The sequence below is a fragment of the Magallana gigas genome, chromosome 8, assembly GCF_963853765.1.
Source record: "Magallana gigas chromosome 8, xbMagGiga1.1, whole genome shotgun sequence".
Taxonomy (NCBI): Eukaryota; Metazoa; Mollusca; class Bivalvia; order Ostreida; family Ostreidae; genus Magallana; species Magallana gigas.
Window position 1 is genome coordinate 46,148,756 of NC_088860.1, and position 20,030 is coordinate 46,168,785.

A 20,030-nucleotide genomic window follows, 5' to 3' on the forward strand; every position below is an offset into this window, starting at 1 on the left:
ACAGCAGTAAATCTAGCAATAAGAAGTTTGATATACTTTGCGAAAATATATATTGATTGGCAACATACACTATCTGAAAATAAAAAAAACCCACCGCGAAAGAAGATATTTATTACAATTTGCAATACAAGTTTACTAAATGCAAGCATAGACAGTGACTTAGAATTTCTTACAATTTTTATAACTAAAGACTAAAGTTTGGAAGTATTAGAACTTATTATTGTCAAAAGTCAGATCAAACAACAATCCTAAGGTATATTTATATAAGATCCTATGATAGTTTTTTTAAAACGCAGCACTGGTTAACTTTGATGGCATGCGTTGTTTTTAAACTTTGATTACGTTTCTCAATATATGAAGGATGATCAAAACAGGTTAACAAACATCAAGGAACCATACATTCTGAGTCAAAGGTATAACCTGCTCGTCGGGGTCTAGCATCAGCAAGCTACGCTCGACATTACGGAAATGAAACAAAATTGCCATCAAGCTGAGCTCACTCTTTAGAAAATCTATTAAAATATATGATAAATACCTTTACAGAACGATTTCTCAGCTTGCCTAATCAATCCTCCAGACGAAATGTTATGTAATTCTCTTCTGTTTGTATCTACAATCTAGCTAAGTAAGCCCCTACGCGGCATTTTATATATGTCTGTGTGAATGCACAGTACGGGGTGTTTAAATGTCTGATAAATTATTTAAAAGCCCTCTATATCTTTATTGAAAAATGCAATGCTATAAATATAAATGACAAAATGCATGTTTTATATTTCAAAAACAATGTCTGAAACACACGATATGTAAATTCATTGCCAAAATAAATTTCTTTGGCTCATTGCCATAGAATTGAGTAAATATCCATGTAGTTTGTTTTATCTTACAAAAACTACAGCCTTAATTAGAAATCCATTATTAACAAAACCTTGCTACATATTTTTTAAAAATATGTTTTCATATTACAGATTTTGAAAAACCCTGTCTAAGAACCGTTTATCAACATTTAATGCATTCTTCAAGAAATATTTAAGTTTATGAAACAAATCTCCTAAAATGAAACAAAAAATCATGAACATTAAATAAACAATAAAGTAGTGTAATAGAGGGTGGCAGATAGTTACGGAAGCCGATTAGGCTAAATTCTAAATAGATAAAAAAAAAAGTACACATATATCACAATGCGTTACATATTGGATAAGGATATTTTTTTCTGGCGGAGATGTTTTACAAACACAATATATTAAAATAATTGACCTCTAGTGAACAATATTAATGGGAGATGTCGATGTACTCTTCAATGGCTTTATGTGGAGTAATTGTTGTTACTTTTTAACTTTTGTTAACACAATTTCATAATATAGCAGATATAGATATACCTACACGTGTGTGTTATTTACCAGTGTACAAGTTAAACAGTACGCCCAATAAATGCCTGTGTCAAAGAAACATTCAATCGATACAATTGAAACAGACGAGAATTCAGGAATGTCTTAATAGGAACACGAAAAAGATTTTCAGATTAGGGACATCATGAATGGCATCGCTAACAATCAAAATACTTTAGCCAACTTTATGTGACAACAAAATAGCGAGGAAGGCTACATAAATGATATATTGAAAGAAATAAGATTAAAGATGGAATAAATGACGAATAAGAATCGGTACAACAACAAGCAGGTGCCACTTTAGACACAATTACAGAGGACTAACAAAAAAAAAAAAAATTAAAAAAAAATTAACGAGAGGCTGCAATGTTAATAGACTTCGTCGTTCCGTTAGTTTTTCATTAATCTTAGATTTTAGAATTACAATCACGATCAATGGAAAGCAATGTTTTAATCAACAACAACAAAAAAAGAAAAGGCACACACACAAACACACAAAAACAAACCCTGTGAAACTGTAATTGATTTTGAAAAATGTATTCATACAAGGCATGGGAAAAGATGAAACTATTGTGAATAAACTGTGCATTGAGACACTGCACAGAATAAGAAGCTTTGATTCCCACAGAAACATTCCTATGACCCATTTTATGTTGTTTGTCGACAGAAAAAAACAAATATACGGTAATGAAAAACATAAAGGTTCTGAAGGAAAACAAATCAAATTTCTGAAGAAATGAAAGAAGGAATCAGCTTTACCACAAAAGAATTCAGAGCGCACCATACACACTAAAATGAACGAAGACAAATACCCAAGGTATAAACGGAAAACCTTATACGCCTTCAAAGTTTTTACAATGGAAAAGGTAAAACTATATTCAGCAATGGGAATTCTGTAGTAGATAACATCACAGGGCGAAAAACCATCTTTAAGCAAGTCCTTAAAGGTGGCTTAAAGGTGACTTAAAGGAGCTTAAAGGCTATACAACCTTTAAGCCGCCTTTAAGTCACCTTTAAGCAAGTGCTTATAGGTCCTTAATGTCCAAACTTCTTTAAGCTACCTTTAAGCCACCTTTAAGCCACCTTTAAGCATCTTTAAGTGGCATTTACGCTCTCTTTACACTGCCTTTACACTGTCTTTAAGTGGCCTTTAAGTCAATATTGGTGAAGCTGACCAATAAAAACATATATTAAATGCAAAAGCTCTTTTATAGAGATGGGAGACCAGGGGGTCATCCGAGTGATAATATAATTTCCAAGGAAGAGGGGGGGTGTTCCAGGCGGTTTTAATCGTCGCTCCATTAAACACAGATCGCTATCATCAGCACCGCTCTGATGGACACAGATTGCCGTTATAAAATTCTTTATAATTTTAGGGGGGTTTCAAAATTATTGTAGGTATGAGCGCAGTCTCTGTATCTTAATATGTGCATAAAACTAAATAAAGTATGTTTGTTTCCTATTATAAATTAATCGGTGAAAAATCTCTCTCTCTCTCTCTCTCTCTCTCTCTCTCTCTCTCTCTCTCTCTCTCTCTCTCAGTTCATCCGGTTATTAAACAAAATAAAGATAATGAACCAAAAATGCATGATTTAATTTGTTAATCGGTTTAAGATTTGTATTTTTTTTTCAATTTTCATTATTTCTAACTCTAGATCTGCTAGATACATGTTAAAGATGAAAAGACTCTCAACTGCCTTTGTTATATCGGGCAGGATATTACTGCTTTGTTTGTCTAGACATAGTTTTGTTCGTTTGTGTATATCTAATTAGAGTCTATTGTTTGTCCAACTTAAGAAAACCCCTGGAACTAACACAGAATATACAAGATATACACAGCAGTTGTGTCGTGTGCCCAGGTGCATGTTTGTGTATATCTAATTAAAGTCTATTGTTTTTCCAACTTAAGAAAACCCCTGGAACTAACACAGAATATACAAGATATACACAACAGGTGTGTCGTGTGCCCAGGTGCACGTCAGGGTTTCTAAAGGCGTTGAATCTTAGTATGTACGAGTATACGATAAGTCTAGTGAATAAAAGTTAATTTACATTTGTAATTCATTTTCAAAGTATTATTTCCTAGCTCTGGGTTTCAAAGATGTTACGTCTACAAATTAACGATACATGTATGTAAGACTAAAATCTTGAGGCTAATTAATTAATGTACCGGTGATCATAAATAGGGGTTGATTATTTAAATATATGTATAAGGGTAAATATGTCAAATATACCCGGCATGGCACATCATACAATTGTATGTACAAGTCATTTGCAATTGCCACATGCAGTAAATACGTCACCGGTAATTGGTAATTTTGTTTGTTATAGAATTGATAGTTTAAAAATCATGTACATGTACATACAATTACATGTAAATATTTAAACATATTGGAACGGCGCCGCAATCATGAAAACCGGGAAATTGCGGGAAATTGAACAAATGCCCTAATAGTATCAAAGCATTTAATAAAAGAAATGATTTCATTTCTTTCTTACATTTTTATAGCTATAAATTAGATGAACTTATATCTACTCGGTTTAAATTTATTAACTAAGAAAGCCTACTATAGTGAACCTAAAGGTTTCCATTTAGGTATAATATATTTTTGTTCACTGAAGACCAAGTTCCGTATTTCATTCTAAATACATGCATGCATGTAATTTATAAATTAGATATAATTGATTGTTACAAACTGAATGGTTTGTCAAAATCTTTTCAAGTAAACACATTCAATACAGTGATTCAATATCCACTGATATATAGGATATAAAAACGCTCATTTATATGTAAGTTGCCGTGGCGTAGAGGATGTGTGGTGATGCTAGTAAACTAAGGGTCCCGGGTTCAATTCTCGCCGTGGCCGTTTTTTTTTGTGTTTTTTTTTCATTTTTCTTTCTAGAACAAAAACCGTTTTAAAACCTTTTCTTTCATAAAGTTAATACATTTTGTTGGAAATTAAGCACAATATTGAATGATTTTTTTTTAATGGCTTAAAGGTGGCTTAAAGGTAGCTTAAAGGTGGCTTAAAGAAGTTTGGACATTAAGGACCTATAAGTTGTCCTTAAAGGTGGCTTAAAGGGGGCTTAAAGATAGTCTTTAAGCTGCCTTTAAGCCATCTTTACGCTTTCTTTAAGCCACCTTTAAGCAATACTTATAGCTTAAAGGTAGCTTAAAGGTGGCTTAAAGATCGTCTTTAAGCTACCTTTAAACACCTTTAAGCTATCTTTAAGGAGGACTTAAAGATGGTCATTCATCCTGTGCATGAACCGCTTCACCGGTCACGCTACCACAGCCATATCGGATAAACAGATCAGTGTGATAAAATATTTAAAACCCCTCCATGTCTTCACTAAAAACTTTACAAAAATAACAGCTTAAATTAGGTATCCATTATTAACAGAACCTTACATATTTTTCAAAATATGTGTTCATATTACAGATTTTGAAGGACCCTGTCAAGTAACCGTTAATCAACATTTAATGCATTTTTCAAGAAATATTTAAGATTGTGAAACAATACTCCAAAAATAAAAAAAAATTATGAAGATTTATGAAGAATAAAGAATTGCTGTTCTCAATAAAAAATAAAGTTATGAAATACATAAGGTGACAGAAAATTAAGAAAACCAATTACTAGGCTTTATCCTAAAAAGATAAAAAAAAAAGTATACATGTTTGACAATGCATGTACATATATAATAGTGACTTTTTTTCTGGCAGAGATGTTTTACAAAAACAATATATTGAAATAATGGACCTCTAATGAAAAATATTAATGGAACATGTAGAAGTATTCTTCAAGGGTGTTTTATGGATTGATTGCTGTTACTTTTATTACACAATTTCATTTTCTATATTCAGAATCAGTACAGCATATAGTAATGAACGGTGAATAGAACTTATACCTACAACTGTGTGCTATTAACTAGTGTACAAGTTAAACAGTACACCCAATACTTTAAATGCCTGTTTCAAAGAAACATTTAACCAATACAATAGAAACAGATGAGAATTCTGGAGTTTCTAAAGAGGAACACAAACAAGTACATGATTATTAGATAAAGGACATCATGAATGGCATCGCTAACAATCAAAATACTTAAGCCAACTTTTATGCTTAATAGCGAGGAAGGATACATCAATAATATAACCAAAGAAATAAGAATAACGATGGAATCAATGACGGATAAGAATTCGTACAAGAAGAAGAAGGAGACACTTAGACACAATTACAGAGGTTTAACAGAAACCAAAAAAGTGGAACGAGAGGTTGCAATGTCGTTTCGTTAGCTTTTCATAAATCTCATATTTAAGAATAACATTAACCATCAATGGAAAATAATGTTTAATTAACGAAATAAAAGAAAAGGCACACGCACGCACGCACGCACGCGCGCGCGCACACACACACACACACACACGTTAAACTGCAATTCATTTTGAAAAAGATGTACTGAAACAAGGCATGGGAATAGACGAAACTATTGTGAATAAACTGTACATTTAAACACTGCACAGAATAGGAAGCTTTGATTCCAACAGAAAATTCCTAAGACCCTATTTTATCTAGTTTTTGGCAGACAAAGCAAATATACGGTAATGAAAAACATAAAAGTTTTGAAGAAAAACAAATCAATTGTCCGCATTGAATAGCAACTTTCTGAAGAAAATGCAGAGCAGCATACCCATCAGAATGAAAGGAGACAAATACCCAAAGTATAAAGAAACAACCTAGGACGCCTTCAAAGTTTTTACAATGGAAAAGGTAAAACTATATTCAGCAATAGAAATTCTGTAGAAGATAACGTAAACCGCTTCACCGGTCACGCTTCCACAGCCATATCGGATAAACAAATCAGTCGAAGTCATGTGACTGGAAGGAGTACCGAGTGCTACCCATTACGTGTACGCCTACAATTTTGAAAGAGAGGGTGATGCGATTCACGAAGGTTCGAATGGCGATAAGGAACATATGGAGCTGGCAGAGACCTTTAAAATTACTTAGTTGATAACGAAATTCAACACGCGTTATCGGGATGGTTCAGTGGAAACATGTTTGGATCCCGCAGTGTTCCCTACACGTGCGATGTTAGCCTTAGTACTTAAAAAAAAAACTTGCCGAAGAAAGTTCAGATATAACCGAAATTGTGACAATTTGACTGGTTTTTACCCTATGTATTCTGTTAAATCGGTTTTAGTTAAACTATTTATGCATGTCTAATGTTATAGGTACCCGCAATAGGATTAAAAAGGGTAGTTAAATTGTGCACGAAAACTGTCACATTTTCATATATTTGATTCGTGAAACTTATTTTTGTTCTTTTATGTGGACTATTTCCTCTCTAGCTCACCGTACCGAAGTAGGGGAAAACTAAATTTGCACAGATTATGCATCTGGACCTAATTATGGACTTAAGCCTTACTTTGGAGCAGGTGTACTTTAAAAGTCATTTCTAAATAACTACTGGTCCTAACTTTACCTAACATACGTGGATTATGTGTTTTATGACACTGATGATTGAATGCTGAATTTGAGCTCCAGGTAGACAAACACAGTTTTGTATAACATTCAGGGAGTTTTCACTGGAAAAAAGCTAGGAATAGAATCTTTCCTGCTATTTTAATACATGAAAATTAGTTTTTTAAATTCTCAATTGCATTATATAGATGTTTATCTTTTGAAAAAAGTATGTAGAAAAACTTTCAAAAATAATTTTGTGAGACTTTTTAGCGTGCAATATAACACTTTAAAAAGCCGGCGAATGTACCCTGAAAATACTATAAAACGATGCATAAGGGCTTTGAAAATGCATATAAATTAAAATGGCTGATTTATTTGCATTCTGCTGTTAAGGGGAGCCTAAAATGCATAGGTTTACTGTATTTAGAGGCATACTTTTGTCTATTTTTCTCATATTGTGTGTGCCCAATATATTCTAGCACTAAGTTACATGTCCATTATTCTTATTTTTTTTTTTTTTTTTACAAAATTCACAATTTTATCTTTCTATTGATATATAGATATATATGTAGCAGGTTTTACGATTTAATTTTAAACGTCCCTCATCTAAAAACGTCCTTACAACATAACATATAACACTGTGTTTTACAATCAAATGTGTAGAAAGAAATGCGATTTACTGTGGTTTCATTAATATTCAAGGGTATCAATTTTCGTGGATATAGTGAAAATCACAGTTTCAAGGATATGTAAAAACCACAGTATGTTTTTGGGGTTGGTTAATTTTTTAGTGTAGTTGTCCTCTCATGACTGTATCGTAGTTTTAACTGCTGCGAAAATCACCAAACTTTAATGAATGATGCATCTTATGATACGTATGCACTTGATAGGGTTGAATTCTGAATCTCAGCCATTTGTTTTTTATGCTGGATAACGTTAAGGTTTTTGAGCTGGTTAAAGTATTTAGAAAAGTCCCTTTTGATAGACAAATCATAGTTTTTATTGGTTTAATCTTTATCAAATTTAAATAGATGATGCATCTAGTGATTCTGATGCAATCCACAGACGTCGATGCTGAGGCAGACCCATGGGATTTTAGAGGCTGGAAAAGGTTTAGTTTTTGGGAACAGGTTACATGTTTGATATAATTGTACTTGCATGGCGGGGGTAGGTTAAGGACGCATATTGACAATTTAGTGTGAATGTTGTATACTAATCGTAATGTTAGATAACTGTTTTGAACCAGACCAAATATTAAGCATTTCCTTTAAAATAGATGTCAATTCAATAAAACAGAAACAGAGGTTCTACAATCCATGAATATATTTTCATGATATTGTATTCGTATTTTCAAAAGAAGCAATAATGACGAGGGTCAATAAAAAATATACGAAAGCAATGTAGTTGTTTATCATATTTTTTTCATAAAAATCACGACTCACTGATTCTTTTATGCAATCACACTTCTTTTATTGGCATACAAAGTTTCATGTCCTTTGATGAAAAGGTATTTTTGTTATCAAGTTTTAAAAACAGCATGTTTTGTCACCACGGCACACGGTAACGTTCAAAACATCATGTCAAGATGACACACGTACAGTTAATAGAAATCCCAATCTTTATATCAGGCTGAGCCTCTTGTGCTTTTAACATTACAACTGAAAACAACACTTTACTACTTGCCATCTTACTTGTTCACGCATTTTTTCGAAAATCATAAGTTAGTTTCTTGGAGTTTCCCGTTGTTTTACCGTATGTTTCTTCGTTTACAGTATGAAAACCCTACACGTCAGATTGCGTTACTCATTCTTTTGACCAATTATTCACATATTCTCTACAATTCTCTTTCGGGCTAGTTGATGTCCAAAATATGGTTACTGCCACACCCACAAAATGTATTACAGCCAAACACATATGTGCAAATAATTTTTCAACATACAATTTGCACAACTGAGTATTTGTGCTATATGCATAGTTTTTTCCCCGAGCTTAATCCATCTTGTTTCTATCTTTCATTGCGCCTGTGAAGTCGGCGACGTTAACGTTTTTAGTCAATTTAAAACAGGACTATCTGTCTTTAGTAACCGATATTCGTTCAACGAAACAATATATCTCGTCAATTTTTGGAACATAGAATAGCAAGACTATACTTGATTTGAGGATTCAATATTCGTTGGCTTAAAGTCCAATTTGTAGAAATATTACTTTCGCCATTATATGGTTTATTGTTGACAAAACTTAAGTTGTGACTATGGCCGTGACCTAATTTTTTGCGGGATTTAATTTTGAATAGTTCATAGAAATAAAACTACTGGCTTTAAAAACCCCTGTCCGTATGAAAATCCCCTGTCTTCCCCTGTCACCCCCTGTGTTTTCACTGTCATCCCCTGTACACCCCCTGTGTGCCACTGTACAGAGTCCCTGTATACCCTGTCATCCCCTGTGCGCCCCTGTACACATCCCCTGTGTGCCACTGTAAGCCCCTGTCACCCTCTGTACGCCCCTTTCATCCCCTGGAAGCCACTGTATACCCCTGTGCATGCCCCTGACATCCCCTGTACAACTATTGAAATCACATATGTTATATTTTGAGCTATAAGTCAATATTTGCACTTAACAGCGCCGAATCACAAGACACACTGTTATAGTAATGTTAGAAATGGTGTGTTTTAGTTAATAATATATTGATACTTAAATAATCATGCTTACAACTAAAGATTTGAGATTCACCGGGTGGTAAACCTCAGGTGAGGGCGGGAATTATTTTTTAAATTAGGTGTGAAAGCCCTTAGGGCCTGTATTCCTTTAGAGCTTGGAAACATCCTTGCTCCCTTATATTTGAAAAACAGCCAAAAATAATACAACATAGAGTGAACTATTTATTTTTTTTTAATTGTCTACGGATATATGTACACTTTACATATTTATATTTTAAATCTATGAATCACATAATTCTTGGTAATAAACAATACAATAGAAACTAAGATAAAGCCCGGCACATGGTTTTTAATTTTGTATATATCTAGACATATAGGTGCGCACTAATACCAATAAATCAGTCAGAATGTAGAATTTATAAGCAGGTATGTAACGATAGAGTACACCTTTCTTCTTTTTTTTTATTCCAAGTTCTTGGTTACATCTTCATTGATTTCCCGTGAATAGCAAAATAAAGCTTCAATAGCTTATATAAGTTTGCCTAATACATTATTTTAGTATGTTTGTATGTTTCTGACCGGCATATTAGACTCTTGAATTGAATTTCAGCTGATGATTTATTCTCATTATCAATTTCATTTATTTCTAAAATCTATTTTTAATTAGTGTTAATTAATTGCCAGTGAACAGAAGTCTGCCGCCAAGGTCAGAACATGTAAATGTGTTTTCTATACATGTAGGAGGTTATTTAGATACTGAGAGAGAGAGAGAGAAAGAGAGAGAGAGAGAAAGAGAGAGAGAGAGTATCAATTTGAGAGCTCTAAGTTAATTTAAATAATTAGGATTGCATGTTTACTTATTAGTTAAATCTGGTGTAGAATAAAACATTGATGAATTAAAAATAAACTTATTATACAAAACATGTACTTATTAGGAAATTAATTTCCACGTAAACTTTTAGTAACTTTCAATTAAAAATTAATGCAATCTCTCTCTCTCTCTCTCTCTCTCTCTCTCTCTCTCTCTCTCTCTCTCTCTCTCAACATTTATACACAAAAAAGCTGACAACAAATACCAGCGATTTACATGAATTTCTTAAAGACCTATTTAATTCTATGCATCATTATACTTGAGAAAACAGTCAAATTATAAGTGATCATTTCCGGTACCGGACACCTCATCGAAAGACAACTCGCCGAATCTGACAACTCATCGAAAGTCAACTAATCGAAAGTAAAACTCACCGACGGGACATGTCAACGAAATACAACACGTGGGTCATTTCATCATTTCGATCTGTGTGTGGTTATCTGCGCGTGCTGATCATGTTGTGTTATTATGCGTTTTAGCTCAGGCAGGTTACATGGCACAGAACATTGCAGATTTCACGCACTCCTTTACTTGTTTGTCTTTTTTTCTTTTCTTTTTATTACAAATTACAGAACAAGGTTATATTTTTAAATGCCTGTTATAAAATACCCGGTTTATCGGTATACAACTATAGAATTATCTTGATCTGTGTCAATGTTTAGTCAAAATTATTCACGTTTTTAATAATATTGCCCTCTATGAAATGCAAAGAAAAACAAGCACTGTCTAAAACATGAATGCTTAATATAATTTTTTTAAAATCCGAATTATTTAAAGGCAATTTATCTAATTAGCGAGCAGATGAAAACCGTACAGGGGATTGTCATGGACTTATATTGACTTATAGCTCAAAATATGACATATGTGATTTCAATTGTTGTACAGGGGATGCCAGGGGCATGCACAGGGGTATACAGTGGCTTCCAAGGGATGACAGGGGCGTACAGAGGGCGACATGGGGCTTACAGTGGCACACAGGGGATTTAAGACAGTTTCCCGCATCCTGAACAACGATATTCAATATTGAAAACACGAAAGTTTAGCAAAATTAGTGTTTTATTCTTTAGAACAAACAGCTCACACAATCGCTCTTCCTTCCAAATAAGGAGGACATTGCAAAGCGTTGCATGTAGCCTCTACCATGTAAAACAGTTTACCTTCTGTACTTTTGGAGCCTCCACGTAGAGTGTCGGGATGACTGTCAACACAAGTGAAAGTTGTTCCAGCTGCGTGGTTAAAATACCCCGCCATTAGGTAACCATGATACTCGAGTGTCCATCCTTTGTAACAGGTTTTTCTTGCTACAACGGCATTACATCCTTATGAAATATATTTATTCTGTGAAAATGTGTAAATTAATGCACATAATCAAAAACAAAAAAGGGTCACAAAAAATCCAAATATTTCTAAATAGTGATAAAAATATTTTTTTTCCAAAAATTTCAGAAAAACCGTTTCCACCATATTTATTTAACAAGAGGTCCATGGGCCACAGCGATCACTGGAACAACAATTGTCATTACTGATCAAATAAAACTAGATCAAAATAGAAATTACCTACACAACTTAATATACAGTAGATCTTATTCATAATAATGTTCAATTTTTTCTACACATATTCTTATATGAAACATTCAGCTCCTTTTGAACTTTTTTTTTTGCAAAATAAGATATGCAAAATAATGTTTCTATTTATTCCATTGTAAAAAAAAAATCAAGCCGGCCCCCTCCCCCTTCCTTTTCATTGTAGCCAGACCCTTCCCATGGGATCATGATTAAAACAAACTTTAATCTACACAACCTGTGGATGCTTCCACATAAGTAACAGCGTTTCTGGCCAAATGCATTCAGAAGAATTTTCAAAAAGGTTTTCTCCATCTACTGTTATGTATAATTCGACACCCCCTTTTATTATAACCTAACCCTAAAACATCCAATATACACTATTTGAGGATGTTTCCACAAAAAGTACAACTTTTCAGGCATAATGGGTTTTAAGCAGATTTTTAAAGTCGTCTTTCTCTATTTACTCCTAACACTCCTATATGTTAAAATGCGCCCACCATCTTTTCTGGATCTACCTTACTCCCCTACTGATCACAATCTAAAGAACCTTGGATCAACATACCCTAGGATACTTCCACACAAATAACATGTTGTCTGACCTAATGGCTTTTGATAAGACTTTAGATATTAATCTATATATTTTTTTTCCTTCAAAAAATTATTCGACCCCACATTGTGACACCACTCTACTCCTAGGGATCATGATCTCTTGGCATAGAGTGGGGTGTTTGAACAAAGTTAAATGTACCGAATGATTATTCGAAATAGGTTACAGTTTTTCGGGCAAAATTGTTCTTGAGAAGATTTTCAATGATTTTTTCTCTAAATATTCCTATGAACCCCCCCCCCCCCCCCCCATTGTGACACTACCCTAGCCAAGGGGATCATTTTTTGAACAAAATTTAATCTACACTTCCTTAGGATGTTTTACAAAAATAGGCTTTTTGGCTACTTGCTTTTAAAAACCAACCTATAAATTAAACAATTCTAAATGATCATCCCTCTAAAGAAAACTTGGCTTTCCATTTAAACCAACTTGAAAGCTCTTTCCCCAAGAATGCTTTGTGCCAGGTTAAGCTGTAAATAGCCCTGTGGTTCTGATGAAGAAATTCAAAAGTTTACGACAATAACGTCAACGACAACGACGAGAAACAACGAATAAATTTCAATCGATTACCTTGATTGAGTCAAAACAAAACAAAACACTCACTAGATTTCTGATTTGAAACGCAAACACAAAATAAATATTGTTTTCATATATAAATGCATAAAAATTCTCCCACAGTCTAAAACATGTTTCAACTACACCTAAAACTGTGTCAAAAAAATTTTTTATTTACCTTTTTGGTTTAAGAAACAATATTGTCAATACATAGATATAGAAATTTCTATACATTTACAAGAAACATATTTGTTGTTGTTTGCTGTACTAACCTGGAAACATCATAATAACAGATTTTTGGCGAACCAGACAAACAGCACACGGAACATCGTGATTCTGAAGTGATTTTATGTATCCCCTAAAAGAACCAGTCTCATATTCCGCACCATGAATGTAATTTTTTGGTCCATCATGCCCATCAATGTATATACCCCACTCTGGATTCCTCGGTAAACAGAGAGGTAGGTTCTACAGCTGATCCTTTCGCCGAATGACGAGAGCCTCCAGTAAACCCTGCACAAAAAGTTATAAAAACAAATAAGACACAATAGTTTGGAAAATCAATTAATCTACAATATGAAACTTTGTTTCAATAACATGTTTTTAATGAACAAGAACATTTTGAATTGATCATTAAATTATTTTGCTACAGAAATATCGAACTATAAATCACATGTTTCACTCACAGGTTTCTTGTACGCTTTTCATTAATTTTTCTATTATTATTTTTATAACATGTTTTTATTATTTGTTTTCATATTTTGCTCAGTCAGTGCATCATTATACACACTAAAAATGAATTAATGCATGCTCTTTTATAAAATACAAAGACGTATATCTCTACGACATATAACAATAGTTTACATTACCTGAATGGACTAATTCGGCAGTAGATGGGCACGTTTTCTTTCCCCACCTGGTGTAAACTACACTACTGTTACCAGTGTCTGTTACATTTATAATTAATTTAGACAGTTTTTATATTATGAAATAAAGATCCTTGAAATGTATTATAAAGTATAGTTAAGTATTTATGTATTATCTTACGTGTCTTAACTTCAGACTTAATGTTTTCCTTCAACTTTCTCATTAATTTCTCGATAACGTCAGTAATATTTTTGCATTTCTGCCTCAAATCTTCTACTTTGAATGATTCTAGAGCAGACGACAGTTGTCCTGTCAGACAACGCTGCAGAATGTCTTTACCACTTCCGGTGTTTGTCTCAGCTTGTGTAACACCAACGAGCATTAACAGCATTAGGATTTGCATCGTCTTGGATTGGGTACTAGATATTAAAATAGATAACATTTATAAATAAGGCATGCTGTATTCATATCAAAAATCGACCAGTTCGTCTACTGCAATAAGATAAAAAAATATCTAAAATTTGGTACAACTTGCTGTTTGATATATCTAATTGAGACAACTTTTTACTCAATGTTTTCTTCTATTTTGTCAACTAGAGGCATACAATGCATGTAACGACCATCATACCTTGAAACGTTTTAACAATAGAATTGGCCGTTGTTTGTTTTACAATATGAAAAATCTTAATTCACAGTATTTATATGTGATTCGTAAATATAGATGAACATTTCTCTCGATTGTCATGAAATATCATAATTGAATTGAAATGTGATACCAAGAATCGAATCGAACTCTCTGAATTGACTCAAACAAGAAATTCACATTAGTTCAAAGTTAAAAGCATTAAATAACAGTATCAAGTATATCATGTTCATTGTTTCTAATTTTCGAAATCTCACAGTAATTTAGATTGATAATTTTGTACAAGAAATAATCATTACTATAGATAAAATATTAGAATGTATATGTTTTTTATGTTACATTGTCAAACATTTCCACTCTCAATCCTTGAAAAACGTAAATTAAACTTTAACAAAAATGAGAAAAAAATGCAATAAATTATTTACACTGATAATGATTTATTCGGGTTAAAGTCCAAAAATACAAAAAATCAACTTTCTTTAAATTCCCATTTTTAAAACGTTGGTCTTATGGCCAGCTATGTAAAATTTTGAACAGTTTTTAAGAACAACACTTAAGGTGGCTCTATACACCACTTTTTGATGACGCAGTACGCAAACAAGTAAATATGGAAGCATGCAATTCCGGTACTGGCCGATTTAAACTGAGGCGAATTCTATGGGAACCGCTCTTTTCAAAAAATTTGTTAAATGAATACATGCAGATTTAATTTGATAATTGGAAAATTCATTACTTACAAGTAATGTGGTATGTGACACCTTCACGTTGTGTAGTATTATTTATCGAAATAAACAATAAAATAAAATATGATTTTTTAAATAGTTTCTTTACCATTATGGATATGTTACACCGTAGCGCAGTGGGTGTGTGGATTCACTACAAATCAGTCGGTCATGAGTTCGATTCCCGCTGAGAACAATAAATTTTTTAACTTTCCAAAAATTTCTAAAACGTATTTTTGGTTGAATACCGTGAAAGAAAATTCTAAACCGGTGAAAATATTTCAATTATAATATACTTTAATGCACATTAATATCGACACCTTACGGGGATGAGAGGGTTGCTTTGAATTTCTCTCAGGTTGGGATACATAAATCCTATTAGCCTAGTCAATGTTCCCCTTTATTTATTTGACTTTGTTTTGCATTAAGGCGAATATATTCACTTACACAGGGCGAAGTCTATAATGAAATATGTATGTATTTATCATTCCAACATTATATTTAGGAAATTTTCTTCGACTCAGAAATGAAAAGTCCCTAAGGTGTTTGGGCCTTGGGACTTAGGAACGATAACCCTTACCTAAGGAACTTTCATACCAAATAAAATTTAAAATATTTTTTGAGTTTATTTGCAATGGTTTTCATTCAATTTTTTACGTCACATTTATTAAAATACATTTTCTTTTAACATCAAGCAACTTTTTCAGATGATTTGCCAACAGAGTAGGAAAATATGAAAAATTATGGTTTCGGGAAATACTAAAAAAAAATTGCAATAATAACATTTTTGAATGTTAAGAAGTGTTATATTTTTTTATGTGTCCGAAGGAAATATCCATCATATGACAAACAAATTTCTCTCAATTTGCAAATAGCTGTCTTTTAAAAAAATATTTTACAAAATCACGAAAAAACATTAAAAAATTCTTTAAAAATACCTATAGTATCCCTATCATCATTTTAATATTTGATAAGAATATGTGTTGTGGTCTTCTAATGAAAATTGGAATAAACTGTGGGTGTATAGAGCCACCTTAAACAACACATATTTAAAATGTTTTAAATGCTTTGTTAAACTTTAATTACTTAATTGTATAAATGTATAAATTTGTGCACATGTACATGTGTTATGTTCACCATAATTAAGTTTAAGAGTGTCGTTGTCAATTAAATATAATGATATGTATATATTCATTCACTGGATATAAATAAATGAATGTGAAGTTGATATCTAAATACTATATCAACGCTGATATCTTTAAACACTTGTCATTTCATTTTGATGTGTAATTACCATACCTGGCGTTTGTTGCTGTTGTAATAATTGATTTTTTCATTGGTTTTTAACGAATATTAAATGTATGACGAATCTGAAAATGACTGAGCAATACAGTTTACTTTTTCTACGACGAAATTGGCACTGAATAACAACAAATATTGATTATTTTATTTATGTAGGTCACAAAACACCTTATGTTGCTATGAGCTTACAATATTACAATCACTTTTTTGGGTTGTTTTTCTTTTCAATCAACAAATTACAAAACTGATCATAAAACTGTTTTTAAGAAAAGATAACCTATAACCTATGACTGGCACAATAAAAACGCTTTATTTTCAGATAGTGTACATGTATGAGTTTAAGCAGTGGGGTGCTTAAATTAACATGTAATGTAAACAGTTCTAAAGTATTTGAATTGATATGCATTGACATCTATATATACAATTTTGTATTCAACGTAACATTTCAATTCTGTGCAGATAAACGTCATTCAAAAAACAAATACCGGTTTTATTTTAGAGAATTAAATTATCAAAATTAATTTAATTTCTGTCTTTGTTACAGTGTTTCGTCGGACGAATACCTTATTTGTTTTTTTCGGATAAATAGGTCATTTGTTTGGACGAACTAGTGTTTTGTCCGTACGGATTAGATATTTGTTTGGACACATTAGGATTTTTTTCGGACAAATATGTTAATTAAACAGAGAGAGAGAGAGAGAGAGAGAGATAGAGAGAGAGAGAGAGTTATTTTCAACAGGTCTTCCCTGTTTTAACGTACTTCGTAATATATTTATAACGAAAACAATCAATAACCTTTAATCGATGCTTTAATAAGAAATTAATACATTTTGTTTTGTAAAATGCTTTGGTTAAAAAAATATTTTCTTGCTCGACTGATTTCTCTTTTAAGAGTTCGTCGGATTGATATTGTTTTAATTTGTAAAGCAGAAATGTGTGAACTTAACATTTCATATATATAATGGCGGCATGTATCTTCACCTCATACAAAATCAAAACCAACCATGCATATACACTATTTTCATGCTGCAAAAGCCTAATTGACTTTTATTGACTAAAATATAAAACAAACACATCATGTAAGATATCAGATACGTTAAGATAATGGATTGTCCACTTAATACTGATTTCAAACATTTGAATATAGTGCTACAATTTCATTGTTTGTGTTAACGTCCATATCGTTGGGTTGTTTTAACAGATGACGATTTTTCCTATTCTTCTAACCCTGTTCGTCATGTCTCAAGCTGCAAATTCTACAGGGAACTATAAGGACATACTGAAAGGTTTTCTGCAGGCCGGATTTTCTACTGTTTGGACGTGTCAAGCAATAAATATTAAACGTGCATTCATGAAGAAAAAGCAGATGCTATAAGAATGATTCAAGGTAAAATTGTATTTCAAAATGAATCCTAATGGGGTTAGTTGATACTATAACAATATTAATATGTAAATACTAGGCGTTAAGCTATCATTGACGCATGTATTTCGAGTCAAAAGCGCTTGCTTTATATATTTCTCCTTTTAAAAGAAAATAAACATGGAAACAGTGGCGTTGTTTTCACAAGATGGGAAAAAAAGACATGTCCTACCAACGCTGAACTTGGTTCACTCTGGTAAATATGCTTAAATTAGTATCGACGTGGTTCCATTTGGTTGGGTTTGTAACATAATTTCATGATGAATAAAAAAATTAACTCTATCCAAAGTTATATTGGAGTATCACTTTACAACAATTAGGTAGCAGCTGTGGAACCCCTGTGCTTACCCCGGGAACCTGAGTGGGGGGGTCTATAGAGATGGGACTGATGGCCAGAAAGCCTACATATATGGCGCGGAGTATCAGACAAATACCTTATCTGGATACATGCGCAATTTTCATGATCATGATGTTCCATGTGCTGTTTGCCTGATACCAAAGAAATCAATTGTAAAGATGTTTCCCGGTAAAGAGGTGTTTTTTATCATTTCGATAAGCATTTAAAATGAAGCTTGAAACCTGTTGATCGCATAGACATTGCCTTTGCGTCTACTTTCAAAAATCAATATCTTGGCAGAGAAATTTTTTGATGCATCGACCTAAGCATCGATTTTTAGAAACAAATTGTGTCACTGTAGCAAAAAAGACCTGTTACGAGGGATGGACGTTGGAATACAAAGGTTACCTGATGGCGGGGTATTTTAATCATCCAGCCGCCACAACATATACCTGTGTTGACGAGCATCCAGACACCATACATGCTTTTATCCCATGATAAACTTAGAAAACGAGTAATTATAATCACGTTGAATAAAGGGTAAATGCTGATTTATGGACATCGGTCCTATAATACACCAGGCTGTGTTTAGACAAGTGGAATGCAGTGCATAAGCAAAATTGAAATGAATAAAAAGGAACAATACAATTTGGAAAATATCGGGAAGTATGATAAGCTACAACGTTACTTACAATATTTTTATGCATTACCAGTGTTATTTTCTTGAATTATTTTACTACAAAATCATACAAATGATGCCAAAATAAAAGCTTTATTCACATCTATCCAACGATTGTCAATTATTTAGGTATTATAAACATTGTAGATAAGTTCATTGGCAATTGGGGCTTATTTTTCTATTTGCGTTGATTTATCAATAATCAATAACAAAAACCGTTCAGACCGTAGCTTTTGGCTGACATTCATTTTAGTAAATGGAGCGGATCAGCATTATTTTTACTGTTTTAAAGTGAACAAGTTCAACCAACTTCTACCAACAATATTGCTGTCCACCGAAGTATTATTAGATTTTCAAAATTGCAACGATCACAAGACTGGAGGTATATCTAATGCAGCGTACAAGTGTTTTCTTTAAATGCAGGCATAAACTTTGAAGTCACAAAGGGGCTAGGGGTGTTTTTGTCAGTTTAAGGTAATGGTGTGACATACATTTAAAACATGAAAATAATCTCTGCGCAATATGTTACCGCCCCCCCCCCCTAAAATACTATTAACAGGAAGGAACATCATTACATCCATGACAAGACTTCTGATCAGATATTTTAATTTGATAACATTATGTCTTAAATAGCAACGTAAAGTTGGTTTTCATCAAGGAGAAAATATCAAACGTAAAAATTACTTTTTTAAACCCTATGAAAAGAATATTCCATTATGTGGGATAAGGGCGAAAACCAAAAACCAATATCTTTGCTTTAAATGTCTTATTGAAACAGCCTTTTGTGAGAATTGAAGGGCGTTTTTTCGACCCTATTTAAATTATCTCTTTTCACATTCTGTTTACCTAGTTCGATCACTCTGGGCTTGCACAGATTTAATCTTTATGTACGAAAGAAATGAATAAATGTGTGCACTAAAGCTTAGTCAAAGGTGAAATAGGAAAAGTATTAAA

The 20,030-nt window shown here is 32.7% G+C and overlaps 1 protein-coding gene and 2 long non-coding RNA genes across 4 annotated transcripts in view; 1 reads left to right on the forward strand and 2 right to left on the reverse strand.

The window, feature by feature from the left end:
• LOC105343664 (uncharacterized) overlaps positions 1-20,030 on the reverse strand; it is a 63,625-nt gene that overhangs the window by 26,379 nt on the left and 17,216 nt on the right. The window lies entirely within an intron of this gene.
• LOC136270915 (uncharacterized) lies at positions 11,451-14,636 on the reverse strand. Its single transcript, XR_010708780.1, has 5 exons — positions 14,602-14,636; positions 14,154-14,392; positions 13,976-14,053; positions 13,379-13,619; positions 11,451-11,679 (listed from the first exon to the last, which is right to left on the reverse strand). It is a non-coding gene; the product is annotated as an uncharacterized lncRNA (long non-coding RNA).
• On the forward strand, positions 18,390-18,877 carry LOC136270483 (uncharacterized). The gene is made up of 2 exons (XR_010708227.1): positions 18,390-18,586; positions 18,759-18,877. It is a non-coding gene; the product is annotated as an uncharacterized lncRNA (long non-coding RNA).